Source organism: Callospermophilus lateralis, chromosome 6 (genome assembly GCF_048772815.1).
Source record: "Callospermophilus lateralis isolate mCalLat2 chromosome 6, mCalLat2.hap1, whole genome shotgun sequence".
In the NCBI taxonomy this organism is placed as follows: Eukaryota; Metazoa; Chordata; class Mammalia; order Rodentia; family Sciuridae; genus Callospermophilus; species Callospermophilus lateralis.
Window position 1 is genome coordinate 86,061,181 of NC_135310.1, and position 17,959 is coordinate 86,079,139.

The following is a 17,959-nucleotide window of genomic DNA, read 5'->3' on the forward strand; positions in this document are numbered from 1 at the left end:
TTCCATTAAATTACGTGACAACTGAGGAAATAGGTTGAGAGGGATTAAATCTTTTTAAAAAATCACAAATGAATTGCATTGTGACATCATGTATAAGAAATTAGAATTAGTAAATAATTTAATAAAGAAAAAAATCATCTTTCTAGTTGGGGTCAAAGCAGTCTCCTTTTTCCCAAGGTTCTTTCTACCATAAAGCATATTCAGATAGTGATGTCATGTTCCAGTTTTTGCTTAGGAAGTACAAAAATATTTCTCTTCCCCGTTTCACTTGAGGTCAATATCAACAAGTTGGTTGGACTTGTTCCTCAGGTGAACCCTAATGGAGAGAATATTCCTTCCTTGTACAATGCATAATTTCCGAGGAGAACCTAAACACAATCTATGGCTCAGAGGGAAAATGTCCCAGGAGAAAGCTACAGAAGCAAATGCAATTTTATAAGGTAATGAAGAGTTAAGATGTTTCTAAGGAAAAAAGAACAGAAAAACACAGAATGTGAAGCAAAGCAACGTTGGTTCATTTTGAAAAATCATGAGATGACCTTTTTCTTTTTCCTTTGGGCAAACATTAAGAGGGATTAAGTTATGAAGTTGAATGCCAGACCCACACCAGCCAAATTCAACCGTGTTCATTTGCTTAATTATTACATTATCCTTGGGCAAACTCATTGAAATGTTGAGTGGTAACAAGAAAGGCAAGTTATACCAAGTATGAATCTTTGAGTCTCTATCCCAATAAAATATTGGAAAACTATCCCAAGGAGAAATGATTTGAAGTGATCTTATTCTCGTATTATGTAAACAAAACATCAACATATAATGTTTAGAAAAGATAACCACTGCATTATTATGGCTTAAGTATTTTAGACATACACACAACATACATATACCTGCATGTTTAAGTTCATGAATTTCTGCAGAAATGCATATACATGTTGTAGACAGGGCCATCTATATCTTGCTCTCAATCAGATGCCATAGTAATATATTCAATGCTGCTTTATTTCCTGTCATTTTCATTTTAAGTGAATTTCTTTTCAATTTATTAAATAATTTACTATTCTTCTGTAATGTTATTGTTAATGGTTAAAGAGCCAATAAGGGTCTTGCAATTATCTTATGAACTTGTTTTATTTACTGTTTTGTAATTTTCATTTACTTCTTTATTGGCTCACTCAACCTACTGATCTCGATTTCCACATTTATTTTATGTTATGTTTATTTAACATAAGGCTTTAAAAAGACTCTCTCCATTATTTCAACCCGTGATTGACTTACCTAATAGTCCTCAAAGTAGGCACAAAGTTTTCAGATACTTTATCATTTCAAAACCCTTTCCTGTCTTTAATTATTTGTTCTGCCTCTTCTAGGAGGTGAATTATTACCCCATTTTCAGATAAAGAATGCAAATATGAAGCACATGAGGGCTTGCTTAGCTATAACATGAATACCAAATTCCAACATTTCTGAGCATTTCTCACCTGAATTTTTCATCCTCAGTGACCTTTGTGATGACATTTCCTGCTACCACCTCTGATGACCTGCAGCTATTGCAGTGTGGCTGCTGTACTTTCTTAATACTTTGTCCTTTAATTCTCAGGTAAAACAACATGCTGGTGAGTTTTGTTAATGAAAGTAAGAAAGAAGCATGTTTTACAATGATTTATGAATTGCCCAGGTGGTCCTTTCTAGTTTCCTTATTTTTCTTGTTTAATTTTTATCTCACTTGCTTATAGTGTATATCATTAATATTATGAATTAAATTCTCTGCTTAATTATCTGATGACATCAATGAAATTCCATATGACTTCCCTGTAAGAACTTGGTTGGGTCCAAAGAGTTCGGTTCACAGATATTGTGACAATAATATTAATAATTAAAACAATTAACATTTCTCAAGTGTCTACTTATGTGCCAGATAGTAAGCACTATTTCAAATATATGAACCTATATGAAACTAGAAAGACTAGTGTAATGATTAGCCATTTCCTAGCTTCAGTAGCTACCAGTCACTACCAAGTTAGCTCACTATATCCTCACCCACCTTTCTTCTTCTCTCACACTGGATTGTTTTGAAGCAAACCCCAGGCATTACATCCCTTAAATCAGTTAATGTTTTAGAAGGTAAGGACTCAGTCTAACACAATATCATTTTAATGTCAAAGAACTACTAAGGTATGATGTCTCCTTCATTTTTTTTTGGGGGGTGTCCTTTTGTTGGTTACATCTTTGAGAAGTTTTGGTTGTGAATACACAGTCCTAAACATTTTTAAATTGCTTATCGAATCATAGACCAAAAGTATATTTTTAGAATATAATTTTAGATTCGTTAAGTAGTAAACTAATTCATCATAAAACATGCATTGCTTGTTTTTGAGAGAATACTAAACAGCTCATATCCTTTGCCTAAAAATAAACTTTTTTTTCCCTTTAGTAATTATCTTCTTTTCAGTCCAATTTTCTTTTCTCTGGTATTCAACAGGATTTCAATTCCAATGAGTTTTTATTTTTCTATGTTCATTGTGAAATTATCCCATTGTTTTTTTTTTTCTATCTGCCTTTCAAGCTGTGGAATTTAAATGCATTTTTTTAGCGTCTTGGGTATGGTTCAGTGGTGAAAGCACTTTCCTCACATGTATAAGGCCCTGGGTTCAAACCCCAGCACTGAAAAAAAAGTACATTTTTGGTCAGAAGTGTATCTATTTGGGAATTGTAAAGTCCATATTCTTTAACTCAGAGATTGCTAAGAATAGGCTGCTGTAACTATTGAATATAAGAGGTAGTTAAGTGGTTAAAAACATGGATTTTTGGGTTCGGACTCCCTAGTTCAAATTCTGGTTCTGGTAGTTAATAACTAGCATGTGACCTTGGCTAATTTACTTAGTGTCTATGTGCCTAGGTTTTCTTCCTGTAAGATGGGGAATGATAGTAATACCCACCTATAAGGTTATTGTGAGAATTAAATGGGCTAATAAATATCAAGTCCTTAGAACTCTGTTTGGCTTATAGTAAGTGTTGCATAGATATTTTTATTATTATCCTGAAATCTATTACTTCATTTGCAATTTAAACAAAATTCAAAATAGTTAATTCACCATTTAAAAATTTCTTTCTATGACTTTCATATGAGCAAATTATCACCCAGTTTTGTCCAGAGAATCTGAAACCACTTTCTATTTGCTTTACAGTTTCTTTTATCTTTCCTTTAATCTTTAATGTTAACTTACTTGAATAAGGGCTGGGGTTGTAGCTCAGTGATAGAGCGCTTGCCTTGTATGTGTGAAGCCCTGAGTTAGGTCCCCAGCACCACATAAAAATAATCAAATAAAATAAAGGTATTGTGTCCATCTACAACTATTTTTTTTTAATTTACTTGAATAATTAACATGTTAAGAAAATTTTAAAAAGTGTGTGCAAACACACATACACACACATTTCTGTTCAAAATGGTGTTTCTATTTATTGAATACTTACTATGGTGCTAGGGTATACAGCAAGGAACAAACAGAAAAATTCTCCATTCCCCAGGAGCTTATGTTCAAATCTCAGAGCCTGGCAATAAAAGTTAAGAGGGTATGTTTTTTCAAAAACTTGCTTCATGATACCCTTTTAACCTTAAACATTGTAAATCTAAATATGGTTTTGAAGCAAATATCTGTTTTTTCTCTTTAATGGCATATTAAATAGGTTATTAATAATTTGCTTTTAAAAAGTCACCCTGCTTTTTTAAAGGAACAAGGTGGGAAAATTTTGTTTTAGAAAAGAATGTAGAAATATGTCAACACCCTTATTTAATCCATTTGCCTTTCCCCCTACTGATAGCATTAATCTTTTTATTTAAAAAAAATTTATCATGACTCATTCTTGAAGTTGGGAAATTCATATTTAGTTTACCAGAGTTTCTCAGAATGCTCACACTTAAGACTGTGGGAAAGGATGCAGCTGAACAGCAATGTATTAACAATATGTGTTGAAAAATCAGTTCCTCATTGACTATGTACAAAATTTCTAATAGTTCTTAATGGCACTACTTCCTCTGTGGATTATGTAGGAAATGCTTTAGTCTGAATAATCATTCCCCAGGGAGGGGAAGCCTTCAAAAGAAATTCACTTAGAGAAAGAAAGAGAGGGAGGGAGAGAAGGATGGATGGAGGGAGGGAGGGAGGGGGAGAGAGAGAAAGAGAGAGAGAGAGAGAGAGACCCCGATTATTGTAGAATACTGAACTGAGTCAGTCACCCATATGTGCCTAGTATAAAGAAAATAATTTGAACATGGCAATAATGTCTAATTACATGAAACACTGTATGCTATTGCTTGTCACCACATTTAACAAAAAACAAGAAACACAAAACAAAGTAATAGCAATAATAGATGGCTCATCCAAAGCTTGAAGAAAACAATGGTGGGAGACTCAGTTTTCATAATACCAACAAAACTGAAAATTCTAATTATCTGAATAGTTACAGAAGAAATAACTCTATCACTCTTTTGATGGAATTATCTAGGCTCATCAAGCACAGTGGGTTATTTCCCTTCAGTTACCTTGACATCAGGCTACAGTCTGGTTTAGATTGGAGATGACCATAGTGAGCGTTAGTAGGGATGAAATGATGTATTCTCAGAGTTCTCTTTTGTGGTTTTCGACCTGGGACTATTGCATATGGTATGTATATGGAGAGTGTGTATATTTTCCAAAGAAATATATCCCTACCCACTCTTTGTAATTTTTTAAAAAGTTCTCCTGTTGATTATCTCCTAGCCCTGAATTAGCCCATAGCCCAGGCACATACTTTCCATTCCTATTAGAACTCACTTTAGAACTGTGAATAGGTTAAGTTTTGAAAACATTCATTAGTGTTAATTTCACATGAGATCTTTATCTTAATAGAAGTCTTTTTCTTTTAAAATCAAGGTTGGCTCAGACCCAGAAAGACTGAGACTAAACAAATGCAATTTTCACATGCATACACTAGTAAATAAATGAAGGGGGAAATGTGGGCTGTCAGTATACTGGTTGGGATGGGAAGAACTGAGATGTTTTCTAATAGGTTGAAATGTGGGGTCAGCTAACTTTTAAGGTGAGGATCATTTCTTTAAAAAGGAGAGAGAGAGAGAGAGAGAGAGAGAGAGAGAGAGAGAGAGAGGGAGGTAAGCTTTCCCAGAGAGACATTAGGGTTACTGAACACATGAGCTATAAATTGCAAGTATGCAATTCAAAATTTTAAATCTGACCGTACATATCCCTGTGGTCCATCTTCAGGTTGCATGTCAGAAAGAGGGTACTTTTTCCTCAGCTTGAACACTAGTCCAGCAAAAATAAACAAATAAATAAGCAAGTAAATAAGCAAATAAATAAATAAATAAATACTGATCTCAGGAAAGAGGGTAAATATTTATAATGATGTTGGTGAGAATTTTGTTAGTGCAATATTCTAATTTGTTAAAAAATAATATTCTTTCTTTCTTCTTACCACACTTGTGACTGAAAAGACCTCTCACAGTCCCCCATACTGTTAATTTTCTGTATGTAATTAGTAAAACAGTCCCAAGAGATAAATGTATTTATTTGGATGAGTCTTCATTTTAGCAGATTCATAGTGTTTTATGATATAGAATGAAGCACATAAAATATCTATAGACAATTTTATATGGAAGTTCAGGGTGGAAGTGCTCCTTACCTAGTTTGGGGATGAGTGGGTTAACTGTCAACTACCAGAGGTGTCTAAGTCCTGGTTTTCCTGGAATGTTTGCATATGTTACTTTAAATGAATGACTTGAGTGAGAATACTAAGATTTTCCTTTTCAACCTTACCTCTTTCGAAATCATAATGTTATAGACATTCCTTTATGTTAACCTTATTTTAACAACATTCAGGTACACAGTCAAATCTTTTATAACTGGTAAGTGATCTAGCTGTAACATACTAGTGTTGAAAGCTGCTTGGAAATGATCTCTCACTGTGAATTTCCCCAACAGTTGTGATACACTTTAAAAGCATTTTTTTTTTTTTTTTTTTTAAATCAGAACACTTATCAGAGAGAGCCTAATTGAGAAGAATATTGCATTGGTAAATTGCTCTGCCCAAGACAACTGCTGCTCTGTTTCTTTTCAGATTTTAAAACCTAAATCCCAAATCACAGTCTGCAGTTAAGAGCTCCAAACAATAATTACCTCTGTGAAATGAGCAGAGGTCCTTAAAAGGGTCTGCCGGTTTTCCCCCCTCAATCTTACAGGGTGAGCAGTGCTGTATCCACTGATAACCCAGCTGCCTAGGAACTGAGTAAAGCCGGCTCCAAACTTCTCAGCTGTTGACAGGCTCGACTTGCTGAGAACACTGGTTAAATATAGCACTCGCGAGCTCAGCTCCTCAACAAAGTCATTGCTCTGACAGTGTTGTGAAGGGAGCAGAAGAGAAACCTAATCTCAGAACCCAACAACACCTAGCAACAGTTGAAAAAACTTTTAAACAAAAGTCGGTGGGAGATATACAACTCCCAATTTCTGCTGATCAGGATTTCAGGGAGAAGAAGCTGCTTTCCCCCTCTCTACTCAATTTCCTGCATGACTTCAGCTATTGGCTAGACCCAGGAAAGAAAGTGGGAAAAGCTTTTTCCTCTGTATTCTTTTGGGCTGGATAGTTTTTCAGAACTCGAGTCTGTCCTGGGCTGTGGGACAAGTCACTGGGTTCTTCAAAGGATAAACTACCTCCATAAAGGACATATTCTTGGTTAAACGAGCTGCTGGCAGGTAAGAGCAAAATACATAGCTACTTACTCTCGTAAGAAATTTCTGTTTCTCCAAGAACAGAGTTCTCTCCGATTCTGTCTTGTCTCTTTCCTTTGATTCTTCCTGTTCTACTATGTGATAACACATTTAGGAATTATTATAATTATTTAAGAAAAATCAGAGACTTCATTTCTGTTTCAGGATTATACAGATTCCTTTTAAACACAAAGAATTTTATAATGTTTTAAGAGCCATCAAACTATTTCTGCCAAGTTACCACTCTTCGGCAGGTAACAGAAGTATGAAGAAAGACAGTTTTGCAGCTCCTTTCACAATTGGGTTGGCTAAGCAGTGGAAGGGATATTTCCCCAGAAGCAAAATAACTTTCATTTATTGAAACTAGCTAAGCCTCATGTATGGTAAATGAGAGGAAAGCCCCGCATGGTACTCCTATTGCTGCACTTGGGACTTGCTGACTTACGTGTCTCTTTTTGCCTAGGTCTCTGATTACACTGGTACACCTTGTGCTGATTCTGACCTCATTACACTACAGTCACTCCAAATGCTTCCCACTAGGCACCAAGTATGCCTGGTGTGGAATCATTACTTTTGCAATTGTTGAGTATAACTACTCAGGAGCATATTGTGTATATTTTAAAACAAATTGAGTCAGTGCTTTTATATAGATGTAACAGATTCTGTTTTAAAAACTTAAACTGAATTTATTAGAAAAGAATCCTTTCTTAAGTTGCATGGATGTATGTATGGGTGTGTTTACTATGGTGTGAAGGAAGTTCTCATTTTAAATGATGAGTTTATTGTTTCCCCCTTCCATGATTTGCTATGCAATTTTAGCAGAATTTCTTAGAGTGAACAATTACTTGTTGAATCTGACAGGTTACGGCTGTACATTGGTGACAAGGTTAGAGCTGATACCTGTGGTCTGTAGTTAGGCTGGCTTTGCACAGAGGATTAGTGAATTTTCTAGGCTAAGTACACTATCAAAGAAGATATAAAAGCACATTTTAAAAGAAATTGTTAAAGTTTATTTTGTCAACATAGAGAAAGAAATTATCTATGAATTTTGAGCAAATTGTTAACAAATTAGAATGTATCAGCTTTTTTGGTAAATGTTCCTATTTTAAGAAAACCAAATTAAAACTTATATAGTGTTCAAGAAAATGAAATAGTACACACATTTCAGTATGTTTTATGTTTCATAGTTCTGATTACTTGATTAATTTTCAAACTAAGTGAATTTAATCATATGTAATGAATATGTACAAGTAGTGGTGCAAATGCACTTTGGTAACATTAGGACTGGAGAAGAAACTCCTAGTGCTTTACTGGAGATGAAAATCTTTGTCTTGAAAGAGTTTTGCAAAGTCAGAAATAAATGCTTTAAGTTTTTCTGATTTTTATCCTAGGAAGGGTCACATTGTTGGCTTCCAAATGCCTTCTAATGCCAAGATCTGCCATGAGTTCTATGCAAGTAATTTCTTTTGGAGTCAGTGGGACAGTTTGTAGATAATGGAGCACAGTATTTGGCCCTGAGTGAAAGCCACGTTTGCTGATGAAATGGAGTTTTGAGTGTCATTAACTGTCTTCATGGCTGTAAGATTACTCCTAAGATTCAAGAAGAGCTCAAATTAAACCATGTGATTTCCTCCACTATGTGAACAATCAAACTCTTCATGACTATGCAGATCTGTTCTCTTATTTATGCAAGTTCATGTTTCTGTGCCATTTTGAAACCCTCCCCTTCCCCTTCATCATGCCTTGTCTCCTACCATAAGAAGTTCCATTCTCTTCACCCTTCACCTGATTTTAATACTGCTCCCCCTCCTTCCATCCCCCACTGCCACCCAAATCATCTTGCCCATGATCACGGGATTAATTTCACTAAAGCATTACTGTGCTTGTCTGTCTACTCTTCAGTTATCTACTGGGACTCTTAGTTGCTGCCAAACACCTAGGCTGGGTATTTTGAAAGCCTTCCATCGTCTGGCACCTACTTAACTTTTCCAGTGTCTTTCCCATTACTCAGCAACAGGTCCATCTACCTCAGGTATTTCAGATTATGGTCCATTATCCAAACACATACCCAGTGAACATTTCAGTGCTTCACCTTTGCTCATGTTATTCCCCATGCTTGGAATGCATTTACTCTCTGTTCTTGTGAAGACTTTGTCTACTCCTGAAGACCCAGATCAGTGTCTTCCACCCTTCACTCTGATTTTTTTTTTCTGGGCCATAACTTTTAGAAGTGATTTCTTCTAGCTTAGACAGTTTGGTGCTCTGTTAGAATTAGGCTACTTCCGAGTAGGTTTTGCCTCATTAAATCCAGGGCAATTTTATAAAGTCTTTTAGATACAAGGTGTTACTAAATATCAGTTGGTCTAATGGTTTGGATAGGAGTTGTCCCCCAATAAGCTCATGGATAGGCAATTAGATTATGAGCTGTAACCTAAACACTGAGTTAATCCACATGATGGGTTAATATTTTTAAAGGAATAGTGTGCAAGGTAGAGCTGTGGATGGAGGAAGTAGATCTCTGAGGCTATGCCCTCAGGAATTGTATGTTGTCCCCCTGGCTCCAGTCTCTTCTCTCTCTGCTTTCTGGCCACCGTGAGATGAGCAACTTTCCTCTTGCCAGGCTCTTCTGCCATGATGCTCCACCTCACCTCTGGTCTAGAGCAATGGAGTCTGCCCACTGCAGACTGAACCTCTGAAACCAGGAACCCAAAATAAAATTTTACTCCTTTAAGTTGTTCTTGTCAGGTATTTTGGTTATAGCAATGCAAAGCTGACTAATACAATTGGTTTTAAAGTTTCTCAGTCCCATGAACATTGTGAATGTTCTGCTAACTTTTGTGGCTCTAGATTTCTGATGATGAGTATATCTGAAGTATGGATAAGTATAAAATTAAGAAAGAAAAGTGATTATACATTTGGTTAATAGCTTTTTACTCAAAAAATTCTGCAGGAAAGCCCTCATGGTTTTAGCATGCAAAGAAAAATTATAATTACAAGCAATTTTAACTATGCTCATGTATCTAGTTGTGGAGATGATGTTGTATCTCTCAGAAATCTAATTGAAAGGACGTCTGTCTATCTATCTTCTATGTATGCACCAGAACTTCTAAACCTCTAAATATTATAACTAATATACTTTTATCATTTTTCGCTGCCAGATTTTATTTATAGTGACCTTTTGAACAGTGCTTTTAAGTCATGAATCCTTCTATTTGTGAGTTAAGGATTAGAATCTGGGCTTGAACATTAAAACATTTAAATATATATGATTGTTTTTCTGTATTGTTCTTCCATTCCAAAATATTTTTAAAAAGAGATGTTTCTCAGCACTATCTTTAATCATGAGAACTGCTGTCTTGCTGCATGATATCAAGCATGAATTATGCTTTCTGAAGTGATTTATTCTGTGTCTACCAAAAGAAAAACAAAGAGGTTAAATTTACTCTTCTAAATGGGCATTCAGCAAGAATCACTATGGAGTTTTTCAATGGAATTTGTGAAACATTTAATATATTCATTAAGCATTAATTTCCCTATGGTTACATTTTTTACTTATTTTTTAGAAGTGAAACTTAGAGTGTCAAGATCATTGTACTGTCATGTGTAACTAATTAAAACAAATAAAAAAAGAAGTGAAACTTAGAGTATTACACATTCTAAATAGTGCTAATTGCATTTTTCTTTTTTAGGCAGATGAACATTTCTTCATGAGACAGGTGCCTTCTATTTAGGATGTTATAGAGTTTATGCACATTTTCACTCATTTGTTTAATTTTATGTCTTTAAACTTGTGGATTTTAGAAAGGTACTAGCATGATAAGGGGGACAAGCTTAGGTTGAGATCTACTTCAATATAAAAGTTCAAGAGAAAAATATTGGTAACAGCTCAGAAAAATGACATAAAAGTCTGCCATATAAGTTTGTTTTATACTTGTTATTGTAGTATAATTTATAAAGTAAAAAAATAAGCTAATAAAAATATTTTCTTTTCTTAAATCTGAGTTGAAGATATAACAACAAGGATATGTTCGGGAAAGGCAAATCAGTGCCTCAGATTCCTCATTGGTAAAATGAGAATAATAATGCTACTTCTTCATTGAGTTGTTTCAAGATTAAATGAATTAATACAATATATAGTTGTCTGGTAGATTTTCCAATAAATTTAATCTATTATTGCTTTGTCATCACACTTTAAATATAGTTATTTGTTTAAAACTTTAATCTTTGTTGTAAACAAAATTCTTGGATACTAATGGTTTGTGAACTCAAGTTCATCATAGAGAAGGCAGAAGAATGTATTGTTTAAATTTGGAATCTTGTTTGGGACATACTTTGCTGCTGGGTACTCTAAGCAGACACAGTTTGAACAGCAGCCAATAATTTAGTATGGAATTTATGTTTCAAACTCTCCCTTATCACTCAGCAGTCTGCTGTCTTATAGAAGCATTACTAAAAAGGCTAAGAAATCACCCACAGCAAAAACTGCTGTATGGTTTCTATATTTACACTTGGAGATAAAAAGTGTTTATACACAGTACTTGGGTGCCTCTTTGACAGCCAGCTGCCCTGGGTGATGTATCAATGGAGACTTCCATGGAGAGATGCAGTATATAGTTATCATTCCTTATTTCTTCTCTTAGATAATTTGTTTTATTTTTACTAACCTAGTAACAGATAAAAATGAAAAGACCAATAAAGGTCATCTCATGCTAACCTCACCCTTACCAAATAGAATTAAACTCTTGTTATTCACTGCCATTAATCCTTTTCATTCTTAAATATGACAAGAAAAACATGTTCCAAGACAAACAAAAGAGTATTATATCATAAAGGTGTATGTGTACATATGCTGGCATGCTTAATATTCTGCATATTTAATTTAACAAAAATACATGAAGCACCCCCTAAGTAGGGAAGTTTCTTAGTAGCTTTATTGGCAACAAACCTTACACAGGAGAACTGTAGCTTAAGACTTTTTGATTTTACTTTATTTTTTCCCAGGTGAAAGGAAGTATCTCAAAAAGATGAGGCAAACTGAGTTTTAAAATTGTGTTTCTCTAGCAAAAACCTTGTTCTAGAAGGAAAGGAAGGAAGGATGGAAGGAAGGAAACAGAAGAAGGAAGAAAGAAAGAAAGAAAAAGAAAAAAAAAGGAAATTATTTTTCCTGGCTTTACAGGTTACTTTATAGAAATTCTAGGGCAAAAATATAGGATCCCCAGGAAAAATATATTGAATTGTGTTTTTTTTTTTCTTTAAATACTCAGTCTTAATTCTTCAGCTAATGAGAGAGGAGAAAAGGCTACAGGCAAGACACAGTTTTCTCTGTGGTAGTAGTGAGGCAGTCTAAAAAGCCAGGTGGCCTGTTGTGGAAGAACTTAGCATAAAGAAAGTCAAACATGAATTGAGCAGCCTTAGCTGGCTGGTAACCAGCTGATTGCAGAACTTGAGAAAATCCCGGCAGAGAAATGAAGTAACACAAACGTTAACCAGCACCCCATGTTTCCCTGTCCCTGAGAGCTTTGTTTAAGCACAGCAAAACTGAGAAGTCATAAGAAGGTTTGTGTTGCTTTTCCTTTTTGGGAAACGGTGTCAACGTGCATGATATTGGGTGATTTATGTGTTTCTGAGGCCTGTGAAAAACAAACTGAAAATTTTTAAAGTTAATGCAGAATTTATTGCAAATGATCTTATTTTAATTGAGCCTTTAAGGTATAAGGATTTTTCTGTTTCTAGTCTCTTGCTTAAATGCTGTCATTTATCTTCTTCACCAAAACATGGATGAAAATGATGATTGTTGCTTCACTGGCCAAGGACCTTATATGCACTTATATGTACAAATATGTACTTGAAAGTAGTCTTTTGTTATCATTGTAACTGCAGTCCTCCCAAGTTAGCTTAAAGAAATGAAATATCTGCTGCTTATCTTTGTGAGGAAAAGGTGTAAGTCATAAAATGAGCATATCAGAGTTTGTCAAAGGCATTCTTTAAAAAATAATTTGCTAAAGATTTAAGGCCAGAAGATGATTTGATTGAAAACAGTAGACTACTGACATCACCAAGACAATCAAGTTACTGCCAACTTCTCTTGTTTATCTAAAAGATCTTTGCAAAAAAATAAGGTTTTCCCACACACACAATACACGCACATGAGTCATAGGCAATACAATAATAGGGATAAATGGACTTTTTTTTTCTTTAATATACTTATGTCTGAAGTAACTCATTTTACAGCTTTCTTCTTTGAGGTATCACAGCACAACAGGAAAGGAACAGGCATTGCTGAGTTCATAATGCTATTTCAGTGTGGCAGCCTAAGTACATGAGGAAATGACACCCCAGGCCTGTATTTGGAGCCTTGCAGTTACTGTGACGACAACACACACTAAAGGAAAACAAAGATGGTCTGCTCACCAGGGCGAGCCAGGAAGAGTTCTGCCAGCTCAGATTTTTCCTAATTATTCTATAAGTCTTGAAATGTGACACTAGAGGTATTCAAAGCTCTTTGTGTTTCATTAACTGTTTAGTAAGTGACACATGCTTGAAGAGCAGCGTGGTATTTGGATCAGGGAGTGGCCTCACATATAAGTTTAGCTTTTACATGTTGTCTTTTTAGAGATCTTCTGGTTTGGACACCACAAAACCAACTGCTTTGGTCACCGTCTGTTGCTTGTTCTGCTCCTTGAGTAAGCCAGCTGCAAAGTTCACTCCTCAAGGGCCTTGCAACTTCAGGTTAGAATTCCTACCTGCTCCCTTCTGCTCATTCCATAGATTGTTGCATATTAAGTGTTCCTGCCAACGACTGAGAAATCTAAAGTCTTATATAATGATATATAATATAATGATAATAATAGTTCTATGTAATATATTTACTATGCATAATATATAATAGCCAAAATATACTCAAGATTACTATGTACCAGGTATTGTGCTGAGCACTTTATGGATGATTTTATTTGCTTCTCATAATAACTATAGGAGTTTTTTTTTTTTTGGTGGTGGTGATACTGGGGATCAAAGTCAGGGCCTCATGTATGTTAGGCAAGTGCTCAACCATGGAATTACACCCTCAGTCCTATAAGATACTATTTTTATCCCTCTTTTGTAGGTTAGGAAAATGAGGTTTATCAATAATATATAACTTTCCCAATGGTAGATTTGAAATTTAAAATAAGGAAACTTGACCTGATTGTAATGTAGGCAGTTGTTCAAGGAACACCCCCCACCTAGATGATGGTGAGAAGTTTTAATGAGTGTAGAATGTGAAACTTCATGAGATCTGCTGCCTCTGTAGTTGTAAAAGATTCACTAAAGTAAAAGATAAAGAGATTTTGCATTAAAAAAGTCAACGAGGCCTCTTTCCCAGGGTCCCACAGTGAAGTCAGAGAAGCTTCAGTGGCCAGTGGAGTTGGGCAGCCCTTGAAGAACTGGGCTTGGGGCATTGGAATGCAAAAGCAAGTCTTCCAGCTATTGATGGAGCAATGTGATTCTTGGTTTTGACACTGCTGAGTCAATTCCCTGGAAGAGATGCCAAGGAAAATTTGATTTTATGATCCATTATGGCTACAATTAGGGCTACATCATTTGATACATTTGGAATTTGGTCTGTTGCTGCTCCTATTGACAACCCAGGACCCAGCCTTTCAACATTTGAAATGCTCTCAGTTTGTGAATGTTCAAGAAGAAGTTCTACAAAATACTTATCTTGGTGTTGGTAGCCATATTCTCTTAAGAAGCTGTGTTTGTGTGTGTGTGTGTGTGTGAGTGTGTGTGTGTGTTGGTCAGAGGAAGCCATGAAGAAAAGGACAAAAGGTCTGTTCTGCCTAGTAACATCTTATTTACTCCTGATAACTTTGTTTAGGTAGGGAGTCAGCAATCTGGCACAAAGTTATTTCATCAGAATAAAACCAAAGACAAAACAAAACAAAATAGAGAACCTGATATAATGGAAGGAAAATTATCTGACACTTTTCAGCCAGAGATTTACTACTATGTACCAGTGTCACAAACACCTTATTGAATATTTTAGTTCATTCTTTTATCTTTTAAAACAAGAGTTGCCTACATGATGCTAAATGTCTATATGGAAGTAATTGGATTTTTTTTTAGTTTTTATTTGCATATCTGGCATTTAACTTCCAGATTTTCAGAAATATTAGAAGACATTTTAATAAAATTTTGATGAAACAGATAACACTTTGCTTTTTCTTATGTCAGCGGCCCTAAACATGTCACATTTCCAGTGAATCAAAGAGTCATAAGTAAATCAACATTTCATATAGGATGAATAGAATGAATCTCTTCCCTCTAAGAAATTCTATAAGGTGAAATACTAGTGCACCTTACGCCTTCCCCCCACTCCCTCTTAGGTGCGCGCGCGTGCGCGCGCGCGCGCGCGCACACACACACACACACACACACACACACACACACACACACACACATTTTATTGCTTGATGCACAGGACTTGTATTACTGCTGTTTGACAGGCTAAACATCTTACAGAAGCAAAGATATTGTGCTCAGTGACACAGACCTGTTTAATTCAAATCAATGGAAAAACTTGAAGGCAGAGATGCCTAACGTTTCAGCAAGTCTTTCTGTTTCATTGACAGGGTCTCTTCTGATTTCCTTGCAATAAGTTCAGATTTCCCCCTTTGTCTTTTCCTATATTTGTATAAAAAGGTGTAACAGTGTCAAGAAAGAAAATAATTAGTATTCCATTCGATGGAGACAAAGAGCTTGACTGGTTGGCTTCTGGAAATATTTTTTCTCATTCAATTATTCCAAATTTCTCTTGGCAACAAAACTGAGTGATAATTTCCGCCTTAGTCTTTAGCTAATGTTTCTTAAATGGAATATATTAACAATTTATCACATTCAAAAGTTATCTTGGACTTCTGTAAGATTTCCTGGTTCTCTTGGCACTTCCACACCTGGTCTGACTGCAAACAGGAATGAGGTTCTGGATTTCACGTTGTTGGTGATGACATGGCTTTGGTCCGTGGGCTCCCCTTAACCAGCAGGAAACTGAAGAGTGGAAACATCTAGACTCAGCTGACTTGGGACCATCAGACCATATAATTCTGTGGTTTTCAAAGTCACTAGGGGTGTTTTAAAATTCATATGCCTGGGCTATGCCCACAGAGGTTCTGATTCAAGTTGGCTTGAGAGGGTGCCCAAATATTAGAGTATTTTGGCAGATTACATATGATTATGATTTGTACCCAAGATTGAGGATGAGTTATCTAGGACCACCTCAAAGTGAAGTTACTCAGCAGAATTTATAAAGACCTCCTTGCAGGTAGAATTGGGTCTGGAACTGAGTTCAGCTGACCCTTGGCAGTGGGCACTTTCCACACCTTGCAATGGCTGTATTCCTGGTTCAAGTGAGTGGACCCCAGGATCATTACCCGACTTTGCTTTTAACATCTTGACTGAGGATCCTTCAATTGCTTCCTGGATTCATTTATATTACTGCACCTTAGTTCTGGATAAGAGCCACATAAGAAGAACTACAGACAGAGCAAGGACCAGAATTTAAGTCCTCTGAGTCCTAGTCTTTTGCTTTTTTTATCACATAATTATAATAAACATTGTAGTTGCTAATAGTTTTGAGTGTCTTGATGTATTAGGCACTAACAACTCCATGAGGCAGATATGCATATGCTGTAAATTTTACAGATAAAGAGACTAAAGAAATTGCTCCCCCACAAGCAGGTGGCCATGCTGGGGTGAGTCCAGGCAGTTGGACTCCTCAGCCTGTGCTTGTGATCGCTTAATCACTTTGCTATTCTGGAGCTCACTCTGAGAATATGAGGTGTTAAATGACAGCTGCTCCCCTGTTTCAGCATCAGGCTCTAGTGGCAGCTGGCTTTGGTGCCCTTAGTTCCCACTATCTAGGTTTTCTGATTGACTGGAGATTGGGTTCTTGACTTCTTCTTTGTTTTCCCAGTGAGTGGGCCAGTTGGAAAAAAACTTTTTCTCTTTGAAACTCCTTTAAAGTGCTGCATTTCCCACAGCAACTGTGCTTCTTACATCTTGTCTTTCTTTTCCCTTATGGATCAATGCAACATTTTATGCCTTATTTTGGGACACACATTCTCTTTACCTTTTCAAAGCCATTCTAGTTACAAACTCCTTGACTTTTCTCCTTGCCTACGAGTCTGGATTGCTTCCCCATTTTCCCTGTGATCCCTGTCTGGACTTTCATACTACTCACTCCCTAATTCCTCTCATAATATCCACAACAGCAGGAAGGGATTAATTGTTTCACTTCTCCTATAGCAGCAGGTGCACTGGAAACAAGCTGGTCTGTCCTGAAAAACTGATAGGTCAGTGGGTCAAAGTACTCTGAAGAACTTTTAAAAACCCACATTTTTTTTTTTTAAGGTAGCCTATATGGAACTGTTTTTCTGTTTGATTCCACAAGTTTAAAATTTTACTCAATAGGACTTTTTGCACCTAGGAGAAAATTAATATGCATTGTCTAGTTAAATGAAGCTTTCTAAAAATCACCAATGATAAATACCATAGTATAGATTTTTTTGAGCAATAAAAACTAAACAAAAAGTGAGATTATTATAATTGTTTTGTGATAAATATTTAAATGAAAATTCAAAGAATGTAATAGACTCAGTTGTGATTTGGAACTGTTTGTAGAGTCGCCTTCTAGGTCTCAATAAATGTTTGTTAAATTTAATCCATTAATTATCATGAAATTGAGAAAGTAAACATTACTACCTGTTTTTATTGATTGAATTGAACTTATTTTTTTTCCTTGATAAAAATGGGCATGACTATCTGTGACTGTAAGTAATTATTTCTCTTACTTCTTAGTTTTTTCTAAATGTTTAATGGTCACATATTGCTTTTCTAACAATACAAATTAAAAATCAGCAAATGTTTTAAATTTCCATTAAAGTATCACTGAGTAATCAATTCAGTACTTAATGAGCAGAATCTGGACTCTAGCTCAGATTAGCACAGTATAGATGTATTTCCATTAACAGGGTAAAACTCTTAAATACAGTAGCATAAGACATAGCTATTAACAAAAGTCTAAGTGCAACTATTTGCCCCTCATCTTTTCACTCAAGTTCATGAAAAAACAGCCAGACTCTTATTGGACTTCATGAGCTGGAAATGCTCTCATCCTGGGAAATCTATTTTGGAGTTAGGATTGCTCCACTCCCCTACAA

General features: G+C 35.6%; 1 protein-coding gene across 6 annotated transcripts in view; it reads left to right on the forward strand.

Annotated features, from left to right (window-relative positions):
- The first annotated feature begins 6,404 nt into the window (after window positions 1-6,404).
- Window positions 6,405-17,959, forward strand: part of Filip1 (filamin A interacting protein 1) — a 170,493-nt gene continuing 158,938 nt past the window's right edge. For all 6 annotated transcript variants that reach the window (XR_013091625.2, XR_013091626.2, XM_076858485.2 and 3 more), the window contains exon 1: window positions 6,405-6,746. The gene's annotated coding sequence lies outside the window, so the exon portion shown is untranslated. The remainder of the gene's footprint in view (window positions 6,747-17,959) is intronic.